Below are 21,352 nucleotides of genomic sequence, written 5' to 3'. Positions count from 1 at the left end.
AATAGGTAGCCCAGAAATAGACCCAAGTGAAAATTGATATATATGACAAAAGAGCATATATATGACATATATGCCAGTATGGTACTGGCACAAAAACAGAAATATAGATCAATGGAACAGGATAGGAAGCCCAGAGATAAACCCATGCACATATGGTCACTTTACCTTTGACAAAGGAGGCAAGAAGATACAATGGAGAAAAGACAGCCTCTTCAGTAAGTGTACTGGGAAAACTGGACAGCTAAATGTAAAAGAAGGAAATTAGCACACTCTCTAACATCATACACAAAAATAAACTCAGTGTTGATTAAAGACCTAAATGTAAGGCTGAATACTATAAAACTCTTAGAGAAATATATAGCAGAACACTCTTTGACATAAGTCACAGCAACATCTTTTTTGTCCCACTGCCTAGAGTAATGAAAATAAAAACAAAAATAATGGGACCTAATTAAACTTAAAAGCTTTAGCGCAGCAAAGGAAACCATAAACAAAATGAAAAGACAACCCTCAGAATGGGAGAAAATATTTGCAAATGAAGCGACCCACAAGGGATTAATTTCCAAAATATGCAAACAGCTCATGCAGCTCAATATCAAAATAAAAAACAACAAACCCAATCATAAATGGGCAGATGATCTAAATAGACATATCTCCAAAGAAGACATACCGATGGCCATGAGACACATGAAAAGATGCTCAACATCACTAATTATTAGAGAAATGCTATCAAAATTACAATGAGGTATCACCTCACACCAGTCAGAATGGCCATCATCAAAAAATCTACAAACAGCAAATGCTGGAGAGAGTGTGGAGAAAAGGGAACCCTCTTGCACTGTTGGTGGGGATGTAAATTGGTACAGCCACTATGGAGAACAGTATGGAGGTTCCTTAAAAAACTAAAAATAGAGCTGCCATTTGATCTAGCAATCGCACTCCTGGGCGTATATCTGGAGAATACCATAATTTGAAAAGATACATGCACCCAATGTTCATTGCAGCACTATTTACAATAGCCAAGACATGGAAGCAACCTAAATGTCCATTGATGGATGAATGGATAAAGGTGTGGCACATGTATACAATGGAATATTACTCAGCCATAAAAAAGTACAAAATAATGCCATTTGCAGCAACATGGATGGACCTAGAGATTGTCATACTGAGTGAAGTAAGTGAAACATAGACAAGTATCATATGATATTGCTTATATGTGGAATCTGTAAAAAAGGTTACAGATGAACTCATTTACAAAACAGAAGTAGAGTCACCGATGTAGAAAACAAACTTACAGTTACCAGGGGATAAAGGGGGGGGAGGGATAAATTGGGAGATACACACTACTATATATAAAATAGATAACTAATTAGAACCTGCTGTATAGCACAGGGAACTCTGTACTCTGTAATGGCCTATATGGGAAAAGAATATAAGAAAAAAAGGAGTGGATATATGCATATGTATAACTCATTCACTTTGCTGTACACCTGAAACTAACACAACATTGTATTAATAAAAATAATTTTTAAATAATAAATAATAAAAAATTTTAAAAAACAACCCAATTTAAATAAATGGGTCAAAGATGTTAATAGACCCCTCACCAAAGAAAATATACAGATCAAAATAAACATATGATAAGACTTAATGTAAAAAATAAATGGAAATTTAACCATCACTGTGATACCTCTGCACACCTATTAGAATGGCCAACTTCTGAAACACTGACCATACCATATTTTGGCAAGGATGTGGGGCAACAGTAACTCTCCTTCATCGCTGGTGGGGATTCAAAATGTTGTAGCCACTTTAGAAGACAGTTGGCAATTTCTTAAAAAGTAAACATACTCTTACCATAAAATCCAGCAGTTGTGCACTTTGACATTTACCTGAAGAGTTGAAAACTTAAGTTCACACAGAAATCTGCACATGGATGTTTATAGCAGCTTTATTCATAATTGACCAAATGTGGAAGAATTAGGATGTCTTTCAGTAGGTGAAGGAATAAATAAGCTGTGGTACATTCAGAGAATGGAATATTTAATTCTAAAATGAAATGATACATGAAGCCATGAAAAGACATGAATGATTCCTTCATATGTGCATATTATAAAGTGAAAGAAGCCAGTCTGAAAAGGCTATATAATGTATGATTCCAACTATATGACATTGTAGAAAAGAGAATACTATGGAGAACGTGAAAGGATCAGTGGTTCTCAGAGGTTGGGGTGGGGTGGAATGAAAAGTACAGCACAAAAGATTTTTAGGGCAATGAAAATACTCTGTATGATATGTTAACGATGAATATATGTCATTATACATTCTATGTACCCATAGAATATACAACACTGAGAGTGAACCGTAATGTAATCTGTGGATTTGGGTGATTAAGATATCTCTGCGTAGATTTGTCACTTGTAACAAATGTGCCATTCTGTTGGGGGACATTGATAATGAGGGAGGATATGCATGTGGTGCAGCTTGTATATGGGAAATCTCTACTCCTAAATTTTGCTGTGATCCTGAAACAGCTCAAAAAAATAAAATCAACCATAGGGGAAGAAACAAAAAGAAGAACAGAGAACTACAAAAACAAAAAGGAAACAAGTAATAAAATGGCAATAAGTACATACCTATCAATAATTACTTTAAATGTCAACAGACTAAATGCCCCAATCAAAACACATAGGGTGGGACTTCCTTGGTGGTCCAGTGGTTAAGACTCTGTGCTTCCACTGCAGGGGATGTGGGTTTGATCCCTTGTTGGGGAACTAAGATCCCCCATGCCACGTGGCACGGCCAAGAATAAAAACACACATAGGGTGGCTGATTAGATATAAAAGCAGGACCTATCTACATGCTGCCTACAAAAGACTCACTTCAGAGCTAAAGACAGACACAGACTGAAAGTGAGGGGATGGAAAAAAGATATTTCATGCAAATAGAAACAAGAAAGTGAGGGTAATAATACTCATATCAGACAGAACTTTAAAGGGTATAACAAAAGACAAGGGCATGATAATATGATAAAGGGATCAGTACAAGAAATTATACTTGTTAACTATATGCACCCAATACAGGAGCATCTAAATATATAAAGCAAATATTAACAAACAAAAGGAGGAATTGGCAATAATATAAGGCAAAAGAAATAAAGCAAAAATAAACAAATGGGACCTAATTAAACTTAAACGCTTTTGCACAGGAAAGGAAACCATCAACAAAACAAAACGATGACCTACCGAGTGGGAGAAAATATTTGCAAATGATATGACCAACAAGGGGTTAGTATCCAAATTATATAAACAGGTCATACAACTCCATATCTAAAAAGCAACCCAATTTAAAAATGGGCAGAAGACCTGAACAGACATTTTTCCAGAGAAGATCTACAGATAGTTAATAGGCAGATGAAAAGATGCTCAACATTGTTAATTATTAGACAAAGGCGAATCAAAACAACGAGATAGCACCTCACATCTATCAGAATGGCTAACCTCAAAATGTCTGCAAATAACAAACGTTGGCATGGATGTAGAGAAAAGGGAATACTAGTACACTGTTGGTGGGAATGTAAATTGGTGCAGCCACTGTGGAAAACAGTATGGAGGTTCCTCAAGAAACTAAAAATAGAACCACCATATGATTCAGCAATTCCAGTCTTGGGTGTATATCCAAAGAAAATGAAAACACTAATTCAAAAAGATACATGCACCCTAGTGTTCATAGCAGTACCATATACAATAGCCAAGATATGGAAGCAACCCAAGTGTCCATCAATAGATGAATGGATAAAGAAGAGGTATATATACATGTGTGTGTGTATATTATACACGCACACATATGCATACCCACAATGGAATATTAGCCATAAAAAAGAATGAAATTCTACCATTTGCAGCAATGTGGATGGACATTATGCTTACTGAAATAAGTCAGACTGAGAAAGACAAATACTGTATGGAATCACTTATATGTGGAATCTAAAGATCAAAACAAATGTACATAGCAGAACAGAAACAAACTCGTAGATGTCGAAAACAAACCAGTGGTTATTGGTGCGGAAATGGAAGTGAGGAGGTGCAAGGTAGGGGTATGGGATTAAGAGATATGAACTCCTATGTATAAAATATAGAAGCAACAAGACATATTGTATAACAGTGTATATAGCCATTATTTGGTAATAACTTTTAATGGAATATAATTCATAAAAATACTGAATCACTTTGAAAATTTGAAGAGATCTATATAAATAAAGGGACTGAACAAGTAACCAAAATATAAAACCTCTCAGTAAAGACCTCTGTCATATGCCTGCACTGGTACATTCTACCAAATATTGGGTTGATAGTAATCACTCAGATTCTTTAAAAAAAAATGGAGGGGCTTCCCTGGTGGCACAGTGGTTGAGAGTCTGCCTGCCGATGCAGGGGGCACGGGTTCGTGCCCCAGTCCGGGAAGATCCCACATGCCGCGGAGTGGCTGGGCCCATGAGCCATGGCCGCTGAGCCTGTGCGTCCAGAGCCTGTGCTCTGCAACAGGAGAGGCCACAACAGTGAGAGGCCCACGTACTGCAAAAAAAAAAAAAAAAAAAAAGGAAAGGAGGTAATACTTAGTTATTCTCTGTGTCCACATTACTCTGACACCAAAGCCAAGTAAAACCATCACAAGAAGAGAAAATTAATTACCAGTATGTCTTAGAATATAGATTCCAAATTTTTCCAAAAACTCTACAAGAAAGAAACCAATTATATTATCAGAATTATACACCAAAAATAAGTAGAATTATTGCCAGTAATACAAGGATAATACATCACATTAATGTAATGAGGGAAAGAAACCAAAGGATCATCTCAGTTGATACAGAGCAAGAATTTGATAAAAACCAACAAACCTTTCATGATTTCAGAAAAGAAAAAAAAATGTGAATTAGGAATAGGAAATTTCTGAACATGATAAATAGCATTTATGTAAAACACATAGCTAATATCAGTGTCAAATGACTGAATGCTTTTCTGCTAAGATCATCAGCAAGACGAATGTACCTGATTGCATCATTGCTGTTATATATTGTACTGGATATTGTAGCCACAGCAACTAGGCTGGAAGAAGGAATGGAAGGCATAGTAATTGGAAAGTAAGAATTAAAACTCTTTTTATACTCCTATTATGTAGAAAATTCCAAGGAATTCACAGAAAGTTTCTAGAGATAATAAGATCAGCAAAATTAAACCATCAGCACTCAAAATTATTTGTATTTCTGTAGCTAATTACAATCTGAAAAGGAAATTTTAAAGTTATTTTTAAAATCCATGAACCGGGCTTCCCTGGTGGCGCAGTGGTTGAGAGTCCACCTGCCGATGCAGGGGACATGGGTTTGTGCCGCGGTTGGGGAGGATCCCACATGCCACGGAACAGCTGGGCCCGTGAGCCATGGCTGCTGAGCCTGCACGTCCGGAGCCTTGCTCTGCAACAGAAGAGGCCACAACAGTGAGAGGCCCACATACCACAAAAAAAAAAAAAAAAAAAAATCCATGTACCATAGTATTCAATAGAATAAAATGCCTAGGAATAAATTTAGCCTGGAGTTGAAGTATTTGTTCAGTGAAAACTGTAAAACTTTGCTGGAATAAATTAAGGAACATGTAAATAGATGGAAAGACATCCTGTGTAAATGTATTGTAATACAGTATTCTTAAGATGTCGTACAACCCATAGTGATCAACAGATTCAGTGCAATTCCTTTCAAAATATGTATAGCCTTTTATGCAGAAATGGAAAAGCTGGTCCTCAAATTCATACGTAATTGCTAAGGTTTGTGAGTAACCAAATCAGTCTTGAAAAAGAGCGAAGTCCGAAGACTTGAATTCTGATTTCAAAACTTACTGCATAGCTTCATTAATCAAAAATGATACAGTCCTGGCATAAGTATATACATATTGACCAATGAAATAGAATCGAGTTTCTAGAAATAAACCCGTATACCTATACCCAGTTGCTTATTGATAGGTTTCCAAGATCATTTAGAGGAATGAGTAGTCCCTTCAACAAATGGTGCTTGACAGCTGGATTTCCACATGCAGAGGAATGAAGGTGAACCCCTACCAACAAATGGAGCTTGGACAAATGGACTCAGCAATGAAGATGTACCATATACAAAATTAACTCAATGTGCATCAACATCCCAAATGTAAGAGCTAATCTCTGTAACTTTTAGTAGAAAACATAGAAATAAATCTTCATGACCTTGGATTTGGCAATGGAATATTAGATGTGATATCTAAAGTCTAAGTAAATAAATAATAAATATATTAGATGCTATCAAAAATCAACACTTTTGTGCATGATAGAACATTACCAAGAAGGAAAAAGGCAACATGCAGAAGATGAGAAAATAGAAAGCATATGCCCAATACGGGTCGAGTATCAAGGATGTGTTATGTATTAAAAACAAAAAAACAAAACTCTTACATCTCCACAAGTAGACAACCCAATTAAAGAATGGGCAAAAACTTGAAAAGACATTTCTTCAAAGAAAATGTATAAATGGACAAAAAGCACATGAAAGATGCTTCATAGTATTTGACATAAGTGAGGTAAAAGCAGAGCCATGAGATAATTTCATATCCACTAATGTGTTTGTAATTTTAAAAGCATGAAAAAGAAAAGTGTTGTCAAGAATATACATAATTGAATCTTGTCCACATAGCTGGTATTTAAAATGGTTCAGCTGCTGTGGAATACAGTGCAAATGTCCACAGAGACAATGAAATTTTGGTATATGCCTACAGTGGAGTATTATTAAGCCACAGAAGTCATGAGGCACTGACAAAATGATAAATTTGGATGAACCTACAAAGCATTATGCTAAGTGAGTGAAACCAGACACAAAAAGTCACATGTTATATGATTTTATACATATAGACATTACTTTGAGAAAGAATTTTGATTATTTGGTGCCAGGAACTAGGAATAGAGGGAATGTGGAGAAACCGCTTAATGACTATAGGGCTTTACTTTGTAGTGATGAAAATGTTTCCTACTAAACCATGTGAATGTGCTAAATGCCACTAATGTGTTCACTTTAAATTGTTATTTTTAAGTTATGTGAATGTCACCTCAGGAAATTATATTTTTTAAAATCTGCCAATAAAGAAGCCCAGTACTAAGTGGTTTCACTGGTGAATTCTTCCAGATGTTAAGGAAGAATTAATACCACTTTTCAGCCTCTCTCCAAAAATACAATTGAGGGAACGTTTTAAAATTCATTTTATGAGATAACATTTCAATGATACCAGTGTCAGACAAACACAAAGACAAATCTATGGGTCATTATACCTTATGAATATAAATGCCAAAACCCTTAAAGTACTAGTTAAAAATTGTGACAACATGCTAAAAGGGATTATACACCATGAGCAAAATGGGATTTTTTTTCCAGAATTGCAAAGATGACTCACCATACATAAATCAATGTTACATACCATATTAATAGTAGAAAGGAAAAAAATAACACGTGATAATTCATTTCAAAGAAAGCATTAGACAAAGTACATACCCGTTCGTGATATACAAAGCTCTACAAACTAGGAATAGAATTGAATTTCCTCAACGTGATGAAAGGCATTTATGAATACCATGTAACATAGTTAAAGGGGAAAGATGGCTGTCTCCTTATGACCAGAAATAAAACTAGGATGCCTCTTGTATTCAACTTTGTACTAGAAGTTTCAGCCAGAACAATTAGCCAAGAAAAAGAATAAAATATATCAAAATTGGAAATGAAGATGTAAAATTGTCTCTATTCTCATGATATTGTCATACATACAGAAAATCTTAAAGAATACATGCAAAAAACTATTAGATCTTATAAGAAATTCAACAGTTTCAGAGTATACAGGAAAATCGGTTATATTTTTGTGTACTAGCAATGGACAATAAATAAAGGCAAATAAGCAATTCCATTTACAATATCATAAATAATAAAATATGTAGGGTACATTTATTCAAATAGATGTGAGACTTGTAAGTTGAAATCTACACAACATTGCTGAAAGAAATTAAACAAATGGAAAGACATCCTGTGTTCATTTATTGGAAAGCATATTTAACATGCCATCAGCCCATAAAGCAATATACAGATTTAATGTGATCCTTATCAAAATCTCAACTGCCTTTTTTACAGAAATGGAAAAGTTGAACCTAAAATAGGTATGAAATTGCAAACAACCTGAATAGCCTAAACAATCTTGAAAACTATAAATTTGGATGATTTACACTTTTCTCAAACCATAACAAAGCAATAGTAATCTTGAACAGTATGGTATTTGTGTAAGGATAGACATATAAGCCAATGTCATAGAAATGAGATGGCAGAAATACAACTTATGGCTAATTGATTGTCCAGAAGATTGCCAAGACCATTCAATTATGAAAGAGTAGCGTTAGCAGATGGTCCTTTGACAAATGGCGATCAACATATAAAAGAATGTAATTGGACTTTTAACTCATAACCTTTACAGAAATTAACTCAAAATCTATCAAAAGCTAAATATACAAGCTAATACTGTAAAAATCCATAACTGAAAATGTATAGTAAAATTTTCTTGATCTTTAATTTGGTGATCAATTCTTAGATACGACACTGAAAGTAAAATCATCAAAAGAAATAATAAATTACAATATACCTCATTGCAGTTGGTTTTACAGTATAACTCATTGCACTTTGGGTACATTGTGTTTCTTACAAATTTAAAGTTTGTAGCAACCCAACATTGAGCAAGTGTATTGATACCATTTTTCCAACAGCATTTCCTCACTTTATATCTCTGTGTCATATTTTGGTAATTCTTGCAATATTTCAAAAATTTTCATCATTATATTTGTTATGGTGATCTGTGATCAGTGATCTTTGATGTTACTATTGTAATTGTTTTAGAAAATCACATACCACATCCATATAAGATGGTGAGCTTAATCAATGTTGTATGTGTTCTGAATGCTCCACTGACATGCCATTTTCCTGTTTCTTTCCCTCTCCTCAGGCCTGTCTATTCCCTGAGAAACAACAACAATGAAGTTAGGCCAGTGGATATCCCTACAGTGGCCTCTAAGTGTTCAAGTGAAAGGAAGACTCGCACATCTCTCACTTTAAATCAAAAGCTAGAAATGATTAAGCTTAGTGGGGAAGGCATGTGAATGCCTACACAGGCCAAAAACTAGGCCTTTTGTGCCAGTTAGCCAAATTGTGAATACAAAGGAAAAATTCTTGAAGGAAATGAAAAGTGCTTCTCCAGTGAACACGTAAATGATAAGAAAGCAAAACAGCCTTATTGCTGATACTGAGACAGTTTTAGCAGTCTGGATAGACGAACAGACCAGCCTCAACATTCCCTTAAGCCAAAGCCTAATCCAGGGCAAGGCCCTAGCTCTCTTCAATTCTATGAAGGTTGACAGAGATGAGGAAGCTGCAGAAGAAAAGTTTGAAGCTAGCAGAGGTTCGTTCATGAAGTTTAAGGAAAGAAGCCATCTCCATAACATAAAAATGCAAGGTGAAGCAATAAGTGCTGATGTAGAAGCTGCAGCAAATTATTCAGAAGATCTGACTAAGATAATTAATGAAGGTGGCCACACTAAACAACAGGTCTTCAATGTAGACAAAACAGCCTTCTATTGGAAGAAGTACATCTAGGATATTCATAGCTACAGAGGAGAAGCCAATTCCTGGCTTCAGAGGACAGGCTGACTCTCTTGTCAGGCTAATGCAACTGGTAACTTTGAGTTCAAGCCGGTTGTCATTTACCATTCTGAAAATCCTAGGGTTCTTAATAATTATGCTAAATCTACTCTGCCTGTGCTCCGCAAATGGAACAACAAAGCCTGGATGAGAGCACAGCTGTTTACAACATGGTTTACTGAATATTTTCAGCCTACTGTTGATACCCACTGCTCAGCAAAAAGAGATTCCTTTCAAAATATTGCTGCTCATTGACAATGAACCTGGTCACTCAAGAGCCCTGGTGGAGATGTACAATGAAATTAATGTTTTTTAAATGCCTGCTAACATATCCATTCTGCATCCTGTCAGTTAAGGAGCAATTTCGACTTTCAATTTTTATTACTTAACAAGTACATTTTGTAAGACAATACCTGCCATAGATAGTGTTTTCTTTGATGTTTTGGGCAAAGTAAATTGAAAACCTTCTGGAATGGATTCACCATTCCAGATGTCATTAAGAACATTCGTGATTCATGGGAAGAGGTCAGAGTATCAACATTAACAGGAGTTTGGAGGACATTGATTCCAGCCCTCATGGATGACTTTGAGAGGTTCAAGACGTCAGTGGAGGAGGTAACTCCAAATGTGGAAATTGGAAGAGAACCAAAAATTAGGAGTGGAGCCCGAAGATGTGACTGAATTGCTGCAATCTCATCACAGAACTTTAATGGGTGAGGAGATGCTTCTTATGGATGAACTAAGAAAGTGATTTCTTGATATGGAGTCTACACCCATTAAAGATGCTTTTGAATATTGTCCAAATGACAAGAAAGGATTTAGAGTATTACACAAACTTAGTTGATAAAGTAGTGGAAGAGTTCGAGAGGACTGACTCCAATTTTAAAGTTCCACTGTGGGTAAAATGCTACCAAACAGCATTGCATGTTACAGCGAAGTTGTTCGTGAAAGGAAGAGTCAATTGATGTGGCAGACTTCACTGCTGTCTTATTTTAAGAAATTGCCATAGCCATCTCAATCTTTAGCAACCACCACCCTCATCAGTCAGCAGCCATCAACATCAAGGCAATATCCTCCACAAGCAGAAAGATAACTACTCACTGAAGGCTCAGGTGACAGTATTTTTTAGTTAAGGTATGTACATTGTTTTTTAGGCATAATGCCACTGCATACTTAATAGACTACAATGTAGAGTATAACTTATTTTCACTGGGGAACCTAAAAATTCATTTGACTCAACTCACTTTACTGTGATATTTGCTGGAACAATACACTCACTATCTCAGAGGTATGCCCGTAGTTGGACTTTATCCAACTTACAAACGTGCACCATAGCACACTCTGAGGGAAGTGAAAAGACAGCTCACAGAATGGGAGAAAATACTTGGAAATTATGTATTTGAGAACTTACTAGCATGGAGAATATATAAAGAGCACTTCCAACTAAAAAACGGAAGAAAAGTACAATTTAGAAATGCACTAAGGATGTAAATATTTCTCAAAAGTTAATATACTAGGAGCCATAGTACATGAAAAGAATTTTAATATTTTTACTTGAGAAATTCAATTCAAAATAATCATGAGATATCACTTCACATTTTGGGTATAAAATGAAAAATGAGAAATAATAAATGTTGCTAAGGATGTGGAGAAGTTGGGATTTTTGTTCTTTGCTATGGGGGGATGTCAAATAGTGAGGCTACTGTGCAAAACACTATGGTGGTCCCCCAACAATTTATAGAATCTCTGTGACCCACCAATTCCACAAAAGGTATATTTCTCAGTTAAAGGAATATTAATGTTCAAGTAGAAATTTTGTATGGAAATATGTAAAGGAATATTAATGTTCAAGTAGAAATTTTGTATAGAAATATGTATAGCCACACTACTTGCCATAGTCAAAGGGTGTGTAAATGGAATAAGACCCTTATGTGTCTGGTTTCTTTTACTTAGCACAATGATTAAGAAGAACATACATGTCATACTGTGTATCCATAATTCATTCCTGTTTATAGATGAATAATATTGCAGTATATGGACATACTACTTTCTTTACCCATCTGTCACCTCATGGTGATTGGCACAGAAAACATTTGAAGAAATAATAATATTGTTTGGTGAAAGACATATATGTGCAGATTTAATAAGCATTGTGACCTTGAAGAGAATAAACCCAAATGCATACTGATAACACAATGTAATCAAACTGATGAAAGCCAATGATGAAGAAAAAATTTTGAAAGTTCCTACCAAAAATCAGTTTATTATATATAGGGTAATGGTAATTTGAATAAATAATTGTATTTCTCACCAGATACTACAGAGTCCAGAAAATAGAACATCTTTAAAGTGCTGAAGGTAAAATTAACCCAGAAGTCTATAACTAGGAAAAATGTCCTTTTAAATGAATTGAAGATTATTCTCAAATGAAGGTAAACGTAGATAATTTTTTATCACAAAAATGCTCTAAAAGAAATGATAATGGTTTTCTTCAGGTAGTGACACCAGAGAGAAACTTGGTACTTCAAAGGGATAAAGTTTGAGCAAGTAATGGTAAGTATCTGGGGATATACGATAACTGTTTTTCTCCTAAACTCTTTAAAAAGTACATGACTCTTGGAAACAAGATTATAGCATTGTCTGAGAGGAATTTCAATATATTTAGATGTTAAATTATGGTAACAACATGAAGTAGGTGTTGGTAGGTAATTTTAGCACAGGGCAGGTTTTTTGTTTTCTTTTTAGGTATTTTAAATTTGTTTTTATTTATTTTTGGCTGTGTTGGGTCTTTGTTGCTGCGTGTGGGCTTTCTCTAGTTGCGGCAAGTGGGGGCTGCTTTTCATTGTGGTGCATGGGCTTCTCATTGTGGTGGCTTCTCTTGTTGCAGAGCACGGGCTCTAGGCACGTGGGCTTCAGTAATTGCAGCGCGTGGGCTTAGTTGTGGCACACGGGCTCAGTATTGGTGGTTCGCAGGCTCTAGGGTGCAGACTCAGTAGTTGTGGTGCACGGACTTAGTTGCTCTGTGGCATGTGGGATCTTCCTGGGCCAGGGCTTGAATCTGTGTCCCCTGCATTGGCAGGTGGATTCTTAACTGCTGTGCCACCAGGGAATCCCACAGGGCTGGTTTTTAAATTTATTGTTTTGCTCTATCCAAATGATAATGTTTCCTTCTGTCATGCCAGAGGTTGGCATGACACTTTGCAATCTCTTAAAACATTTGGAATATCCATTTTGAGAAAAAAGGCCCAACAAGCCTATATGTCAGATGAAATTAGTATTTTTTAATAATACAGAAACATTAGCCCCAGGGTAATCTCATCTTTACTTTGAAATGTTGCAGCTTTCCCTCTCTGGGAATCTTTATCTCCTGCTCCACAACCTGAAGCAAAGCTTCAGTGAAAGCTGACTCCATGGGGTGCTTAATTCATTAAGGTTCCTCTACCTATTCCTTGAATGCAGTCAAGTCAGCTTCATCTCATTGGCCAGAGTTTGTTTTAGATTATAGAATTGCCCTAGAGTTACAACTTGCAAGCAAAGGCAGAGCCTCTGCAATCACTAATACATCCTGTGGTACCTGGATTAATCCTTTGGGCCTATTGGAAAAGTTAATATACAGAGAATCCAAAATATTCAGGTTTTCTAAACTTGGGATTCCTTACCTCTGATGCAAACCCATTACATGGGCAGAATCCACCTAGACCATTTTTCATTGCCTCCTTGAAATAAGGTGGAAGGCTTGAAGAACCAGTGTGAACTCATGAAATCAATGTGAAGATGCTCATGCTGCTTACCATGTCATGAGTTATAAAATCTTCTGTCATTGAGGCATGATTTTCATGTCTTCTGCCATAATTCATAAAGCTAACAGGCTTACTTTGAGCTTGTACGTATGACAAAATCACAGGACTATAGTTCATGACAAAGCAGATGGTAATGGGACCTATATGGTCCTAAGATTTATAGATTTTATTTAAAGTAGTAATATTTTAATGTTTAGTAGATGGGAAAATATCACCCATGTACATTTTAATCCTTAGGGAAACCTCTGAAATATATGAAAACCTACTAAAAATTATTAAATAAATTAAAATGGAATACTATAAAATATTCAAATCAAATGGAATAGAGGAAAGAAGGAAAAGTAGAATTTTATAAAGAGAGGAGAGACATAATAAAAAGATAGACATAAATGCATATAAATAAATATCTTAATTTTATATGGCCTAGGATTTTGGGCTCAAGATCAGGGGAATAGATGCACTTTCATATTTGCCAAAAACCCTGGATATTATATATAAAAGAAATATAAGAAGAATGAAAAGGGATGGAGATCAGCAAGAGACACTGGCACCCAAGAAAAGACATTACATTGCGGTTTTTTTCTTTTGCCTAATATATCTCAGGTTAAGTGCTGAAGTATCTGGCAAATAGAAAGACCTGTGAGCACAGACCAAAAATCAAAACAGAACAAATCCCTAGGAAAAGGATTCTCTAGCCAGTAGCAACCCATCAAATAAGACAACTTTTAGAAAGTATTGCCCTACTACTTCCAAACCTAAGGGTAAAAATCACTGCTCCATCCACACCTTCATCAGCAAAGGCTGAGTGGCATCATAGCCTTCTCTGTTGCCAATCTACAATGAGACTCTTCAACCACCCTCAACCAATGTCAGGGTAGTATGAGAGAAAGCCTGTTGGGCAGCAAAGCCTTTACTGCACAGTGGCAGCACTAATCCCCATGGCATAAATAGAGGCCTTGTGGGCATCTTGGATTCATATCCACATCCCGCAGTAACAAAGAGCACTTCCCTCTCTACATGGGGCTTGTCAGATGAGGCCATGTGGTAAGCTAGTACTTCAATCACTCTCCAGCCCTATTGAGTGCTGTCCCAACCACCCATTCTGATATCTGTGGAGGACATGTGGTGAGGAGCATTGATATAATATGCTGTTCCCTCACACCTACATATGATCAGCAGTAATGAGCTTCCTCTCCCTCCTGGAGTTTAAAGAATGTCAAGGGGAGAACCTGTACATTCACTGTTACCTAGTACTGATACCTGGCAGAATCTCCATCCCTCACCAGAGCTGACTCATAGGAGGTCTGTAAAAAGAAGATTCAAATGAATTCCAGAATCATATGCCCAAAATGTCTAGCATAAAAAAAAATCATAATCATGGGCGAGGGAATTTTCAACTTTAATGAGAAAAGACAATAAATAGCTGCCAACATAGAGATGACACAGATGTTGGAATTACCTATTGAAGACTATAAAGCAGCCCCCACAGGAATGTTTTAACAAGCAATTAAAAACACATTTGAAATAGAATATCAGAAAATCTCAGTAAGGAAAGAAGATATGAAGGACCAAGTGTTTAATTTCAGAACTGAAAAACATAAATGAAGTAACTAAACAGATGGTTTTAACAGCACAATGGAGATGACAGAGAAAAGACCCAGTGAACTGAAAGATAGAACAATTAAAATTATTCACAGCAAATAGACTAAACATTTTTTTAAGCCTCAAGGGTCTTTGGGACAATAACAGAAGTTCCACATGATTCCTGTCACTGGGGTCCCAGAAGAAGGTAAGAAAGAAGGTAAGTCCAAAATGTGTTTGACAATGACTGAAGACTCCTCCAATTTTTTAAAACACATAGATTCACAAAGCTTAATGAACCCCAAATAGTAGAAACCCAAAGAAATCCATTCTGAGGCACACAGTAGTCAAACTATTAAAAACAAAAGATACTCATGAAAGCAGCCAGAGGGGGCCAAAAAGAAACAAACAAAAACTATTGTAGACAAAAACACAAATGATAGTAGACTTGTCCTCAGAAAATGTGGAGGCCAGAAAGAGGTGACTTTACATTTTTCAAGTCATAAAGGAACTGTCACCTAGATTTTTATAGTGGGCAAAGTTATCCTTTAGGAATGAAGAAGAAATAAACACATTTTCAAACAAATTAAACACAGGATAAATTGATGTTCCCAGACCTATTCTATAAGAATGGTTAAAGAACATTCTCCAAACAAGTGAAATGATAAATATTGGAACACTAGGAGGGACGAAAGAACAGTAGAAGGTGAAGACTGTTTAACACTGAGCATGGTTCTCAAAGCATGTGGTGAAAATATTTAAAACTATTATAAATAGGAGAGGGAAAAGAGACAGAAGTTCTCTACACTTATTACCAAGAGCAACTAAAAATCTCTAAGAAGAGATATACTCAAAAACACTAGATAAATCAATATGATATCCTAATACGCACTCAAGTAAAAATTAGTAAGGTAGGAAAGATAAACATAAATGAAAAACAGAAGGAGCAAGCAAACAGCAATATAAATTGTGGAGTTAACCCTACCATGTCAAAAGTTATAATGTAAATTTCTAATTATGGAACAATTATAATGTATATAATATACAATAATATATATAACATAAATTATAATATGGGTACAATTATAAGACAGTGGCATAGAGGACAAATTTACATGGCCAGTTATACATGCTATATATCAGTAAATCACTCAAAATATTGTGATATATATGCTTGGAAGTAGAAACATGGAAAAAGCTAACCATGCAAATATGAACCTGAAGAAATTAGGAGTTCCTGTAAATTTCACCACAAAAAATCACAAGGACCAGGAAGAGACAAAACATAATAAAAGAGTCAACTAAGAATATATAACAATCCTAAATTTTATGCATCAAACAGCAGAGGTTGAAAATACAAAAAGTGGTAATGGATACAAAAATAATAAATAGAGTTGGCAAACACTCCTCTCAATAGTGGATAGAATTAGACAGAAAATTAGTAAGGGTAGAGAATTGATCAAAACTATGAATTACCCAGACTTAATTGACAGAAGAAACAGGCCATCCATATAATACCAAAGTAAATGTTCTCTTCAAATGAACATTTGAAATAAACAAATGTAGAAATGATACCATATTTTGTGCCACAAAGCAAATCTGAATGTGTTTAAAAGCATTTCAACCATAGAGTGTTTTCTGACCACAATAGTATTAAAGTAGAAATGCATAAGTGAAAGGTAACAGGAAATTTTATGAACACTTGGAAACTAAAAAACATACTTTTTGGGGGGGGGCGGGTACGCAGGCCTCTCACTGTTGTGGCCTCTCCCGTTGCGGAGCACAGGCTCTGGACGCACAGGCCCAGCGGCCATGGCTCACGGGCCTAGCCGCTCCATGGCATGTGGGATCTTCCCAGACCGGGGCATGAACCCACATCCCCTGCATCAGCAGGCAGACTCCCAACCACTGCACCACCAGGGAAGCCCAAAACATACTTTTAAATAACCCACTGATGAAAGAAAATGTCTTTCAAGAAATACAAATACCTAAAAATGACAAAAAATATTAAATATGTAAGGTACAGCTCAATCAGTGCTGCAAGAAACATATCATTGAATACACACATCAGAAAACACAAAAACCACAAAATCAGTAAACACCTTAAGAAACTAGGAAAAGAATGGCAAATTAAATACAAAACAAGAAGAAGGAAGAGAATAAGACCAGAAACTGATGAAACGATGCACAAAACAATAGAGAAAATGAAACATAAGCTGTTTCATTGAAAGGCTTGTTGAAATTAACAAACCTCTACCAAGACTGGGAAAAAAGTGAAGCCACAAATAGTTCAATAACACAAGAGAAACAAGATATAACAATAAACTATGAAGACCTTAAAGAAATGAGAAAATACGAATAACTTGCCATGCTTGAGTTAGACACATTAAATGAAATGGACCAATACCTTAAAGAACACAAATTACTGTTACTCGCTAAAAGAAGTAAAATGAATAGTCCAATAACAACTTATTTACATTTATAATTTTAAAACTCCTGGAAAAAAGATCTCCAGGCCCACTTTGTTTTACTGCAAAAACGAACTAAATATTTTCAGATTTATCACCAATTTGCATGTGATCTCTTTCAGAAAATAAAAAAGAAAAGCACTTCTTAACTCATTCTGTAAGACTAGGTTGTTGCCTTTATATCAAAGGCAAATGAACTTAAAAAATAAATAAAATACATAAATAAACTACAGACTAATATCAGTTTAATATAGATATACAATTCCTTAACAAATAGACAATTTTTTTTTTTTTTGGCAGTACGCGGACCTCTCACTGTTGTGGCTTCTCCCGCTGCAGAGCACAGGCTCAGCGGCCATGGCTCACGGGCCCAGCCGCTCCGCAACATGTGGGATCCTCCCGGACCGGGGCACGAACCCGTGTCCCCTGCATCAGCAGGTGGACTCTCAACCACTGCGCCACCAGGGAAGCCCAACAAATAGACAATTTGAATAAGCCCTTATGTATTACAGAAATTAAATCGATAAATAACAGCCTTCAATAAGGGAAAGCATAAGGCCTAGATGGATTCACTGGGGAATTCTATCAACAATTTATGGAAGAAACTATGTCAATACTCTGCAAAGTCTTCCAGAAGATAGAAGCAGTAGGAATATTTCCTAACTCATACAATTGGACCACAATTACCATATATCAAAATCACAGACATTAAAAGAATACTACAAACCTGTATTTCATGAACACAGATGTAAAAATCCTTAACAAAATATTATATCAAATCCAAATATGAATTAAAATTTTTAAGCCGTGAACTTATGGAATTTACCCCATGTAAGCAACATGGTTTCAACATTCAAAAATCAGTTTCTGTAATCCATCACATCAACAGGCTAAAAAAAGAAAAATCATATGGTCATATAAATAGATGCAGTAAAAATCATTTGACAAAATCCAAAACCCATACATGATTTGTAAAAAAGAATAAAGAGTAACATCCTTAACCTGATAAAAACTTATTCAAAAAACCTACAGCTAATATCATTTTTTAAAATTGTATTTTAAAAATGTTTTATTGAAATATAGTTGATTTAAATGTGTGAGTTTCAGTTGTACAGCAAAGTGAGATATATATATATATATATTTTTAAGATTATTTTCCATTATAGGTTATTAAAAGATATTGACTATAGTTCCCTGTGCTATACAGTAGGTCCTTGTTGGTTATCTATTTTATATAGAGTACTGTGTATATTTTAATCCCAAACCCCTAATTTATTCCTCCCTCCCTCTTTCCCCTTTGGTAGCCATAAGGTTCTGTTCCGTGAGTCTATTTCTGTTTTGCAAATAAGTTCATTTGTATCATTTTTTAGATTCCACAAATAAGTGATATATATTTGTCTTCCTCTGTCTGGTATGACTCTGGTATGACTGCTTGGATTGCATGAGCCCCATTAGCACCAAATGCGCAGGGAAGCAGGCAGCCACGGGCGCAAGAGATATGGCCCTCTCTGGATTATTCTTAACTTAGGATGCAACTAACTATAGTTTTCAACATAAGTGAAACAAAAAGTGAAAAGAGATATAGAAAGATCCACAATTATTCTTGGAGAATTTAACTTTCCTCTCTCGTTATTCATCAATTATTATTATTAATTCATTATTTTATTCATATATGAAATCACGTAGACAGAAAATATCATGGATGTAGAAGTCTAAACACTATAAATCAACTTTACTTAGATGACATTTATGGAACACTCCACCTAACAACTGTAGATTGCAAGTTCACTTGAAACATTCAGCAGTATTCACCATATGCTCAGCCAAAAGGAAATTTGATCAAATGTACTATGATCATAATCATAGAAAGTGTTATTTGTCGCAATAATGGAATTAAACCAGAAATCAGTAACAGAAACATCTGATACGTCCTCTACTCTTTGGAAATTAAGCAACAACCTCTCCAAATCTAATTGGTATAAGAAATTAGATTTGTATAAGAATTAGATTAGAAAATATTTTGAACTGAATAAAACATACAGCATATCAAAACTGGGATGTTTCTACACAGAACTTGAAATTTTTAACGTTAAATTCTTACATTGGTATTCAAGAAAGGCTTTAAATCATTAAAAATTTCCCCTTGAAGCAGGGAGAAAAAGAACAAATTAAACTGAAAGCAAGTGGTAGTAATGAATAATAAATATGGGAGCTAAAATCAGTGAAATTGAAAAAAGAAAGTAAAATTAGCAAAAGCAAACCTTTCTAAAATCAATAAATATGATAAGCTACCTGCCGTAACCTCCAAGAAAAAAAGAGACATAACAAAATTATCATTATCATGAATAAAAGATGATATTATTACAAACCCTAAAGGCATTAAAAGATATTAAAACACCAACTACTATAATTACACCAAGAACAGATAATTTGAATAGGCCCATATTTATTAAAGAATTATATAATTTGTATTTAAATAACCTTTCAACTTCAAAGTTTTGGTGGAAGAAATCAATGACCTAAATTAATTGAGAGACATACTGTGTTCATGGGTTTGAAGACTCATCATAGTAAGGATGCCAATTCTCCTCAAATTTATCTGTAAAATTAACAATTTTCCAAACATGATCGTAGCAGTTAGTAGTATACTGTCTACCTACTAAATAAATATTTTCAATAAATATTTTTGTATGATCGAGTGATGAAATAAGTGACCAAAAAATACATTACAAATAAACTTTTTGTAGAACTTATTTTTCAGCTTGAGACTCTTCTGTATATCAGTTTTCCATTTGTCAAATTAGTGTAACAATTGTGGGATCTTAGTTTTTTAAAATGATTCAGTGCAAGGTGTATGGATAGAAAATATATTTAATTGAACTCAGTATGATGAATTACATCATGATATTTCCTATATTTTAAAACATTTCATATATGATATTCTGTTATACATTTTCTTATTTGGTTCCCCAGAACTTTTGTATTTCTCCATATTCCTACTTTTTGCATATTTTTTATTTATTTATTTTTATTATTTTTTTTTATTTTTTATTTTTTAACATCTTTATTGGGGTATAATTGCTTTACAATGGTGTGTTAGTTTCTGCTTTATAACAAAGTGAATCAGTTATACATATACATATGTTCCCATATCTCTTCCCTCTTGTGTCTCCCTCCCTCCCACCCTCCCTATCCCACCCCTCCAGGCTGTCACAAAGCACCAAGCCAATATCCCTGTGCCATGCAGCTGCTTCCAACTAGCTATCTACCTTACTACGTTTGTTAGTGTGTATATGTCCATGACTCTCTCTAGCCCTGTCACAGCTCACCCTTCCCCCTCCCCATAACCTCAAGTCCGTTCTCTAGGAGGTCTGCGTCTTTATTCCTGCCTTACCCCTAGGTTCTTCATGACATTTTTTTTTCTTAAATTCCATATATATGTGTTAGCATACGGTATTTGTCTTTTTCTTTCTGACTTACTTCACTCTGTATGACAGACTCTAAGTCTATCCACCTCATTACAAATAGCTCAATTTCGTTTCTTTTTATGGCTGAGTAATATTCCATTGTATATATGTGCCACATCTTCTTTATCCATTCATCCGATGATGGGCACTTAGGTTGTTTCCATCTCCGGGCTATTGTAAATAGAGCTGCAGTGAACATTTTGGTACATGACTCTTTTTGAATTTCGGTTTTCTCAGGGTATATGCCCAGTAGTGGGATTGCTGGGTCATATGGTAGTTCTATTTGTAGCTTTTTAA

General features: G+C 35.2%; 1 pseudogene; it reads left to right on the top strand.

Annotated features, from left to right (window-relative positions):
• The window catches only part of LOC137217458 (dnaJ homolog subfamily B member 6-like), a 95,032-nt pseudogene that overhangs the window by 52,454 nt on the left and 21,226 nt on the right, over nt 1-21,352 (top strand).

Source organism: Pseudorca crassidens, chromosome X, assembly GCF_039906515.1.
Source record: "Pseudorca crassidens isolate mPseCra1 chromosome X, mPseCra1.hap1, whole genome shotgun sequence".
NCBI classification, from domain to species: Eukaryota; Metazoa; Chordata; class Mammalia; order Artiodactyla; family Delphinidae; genus Pseudorca; species Pseudorca crassidens.
The sequence above is the reverse complement of the archived record's forward strand: the minus strand, read 5'-3'. Positions and strand labels throughout refer to the sequence as shown.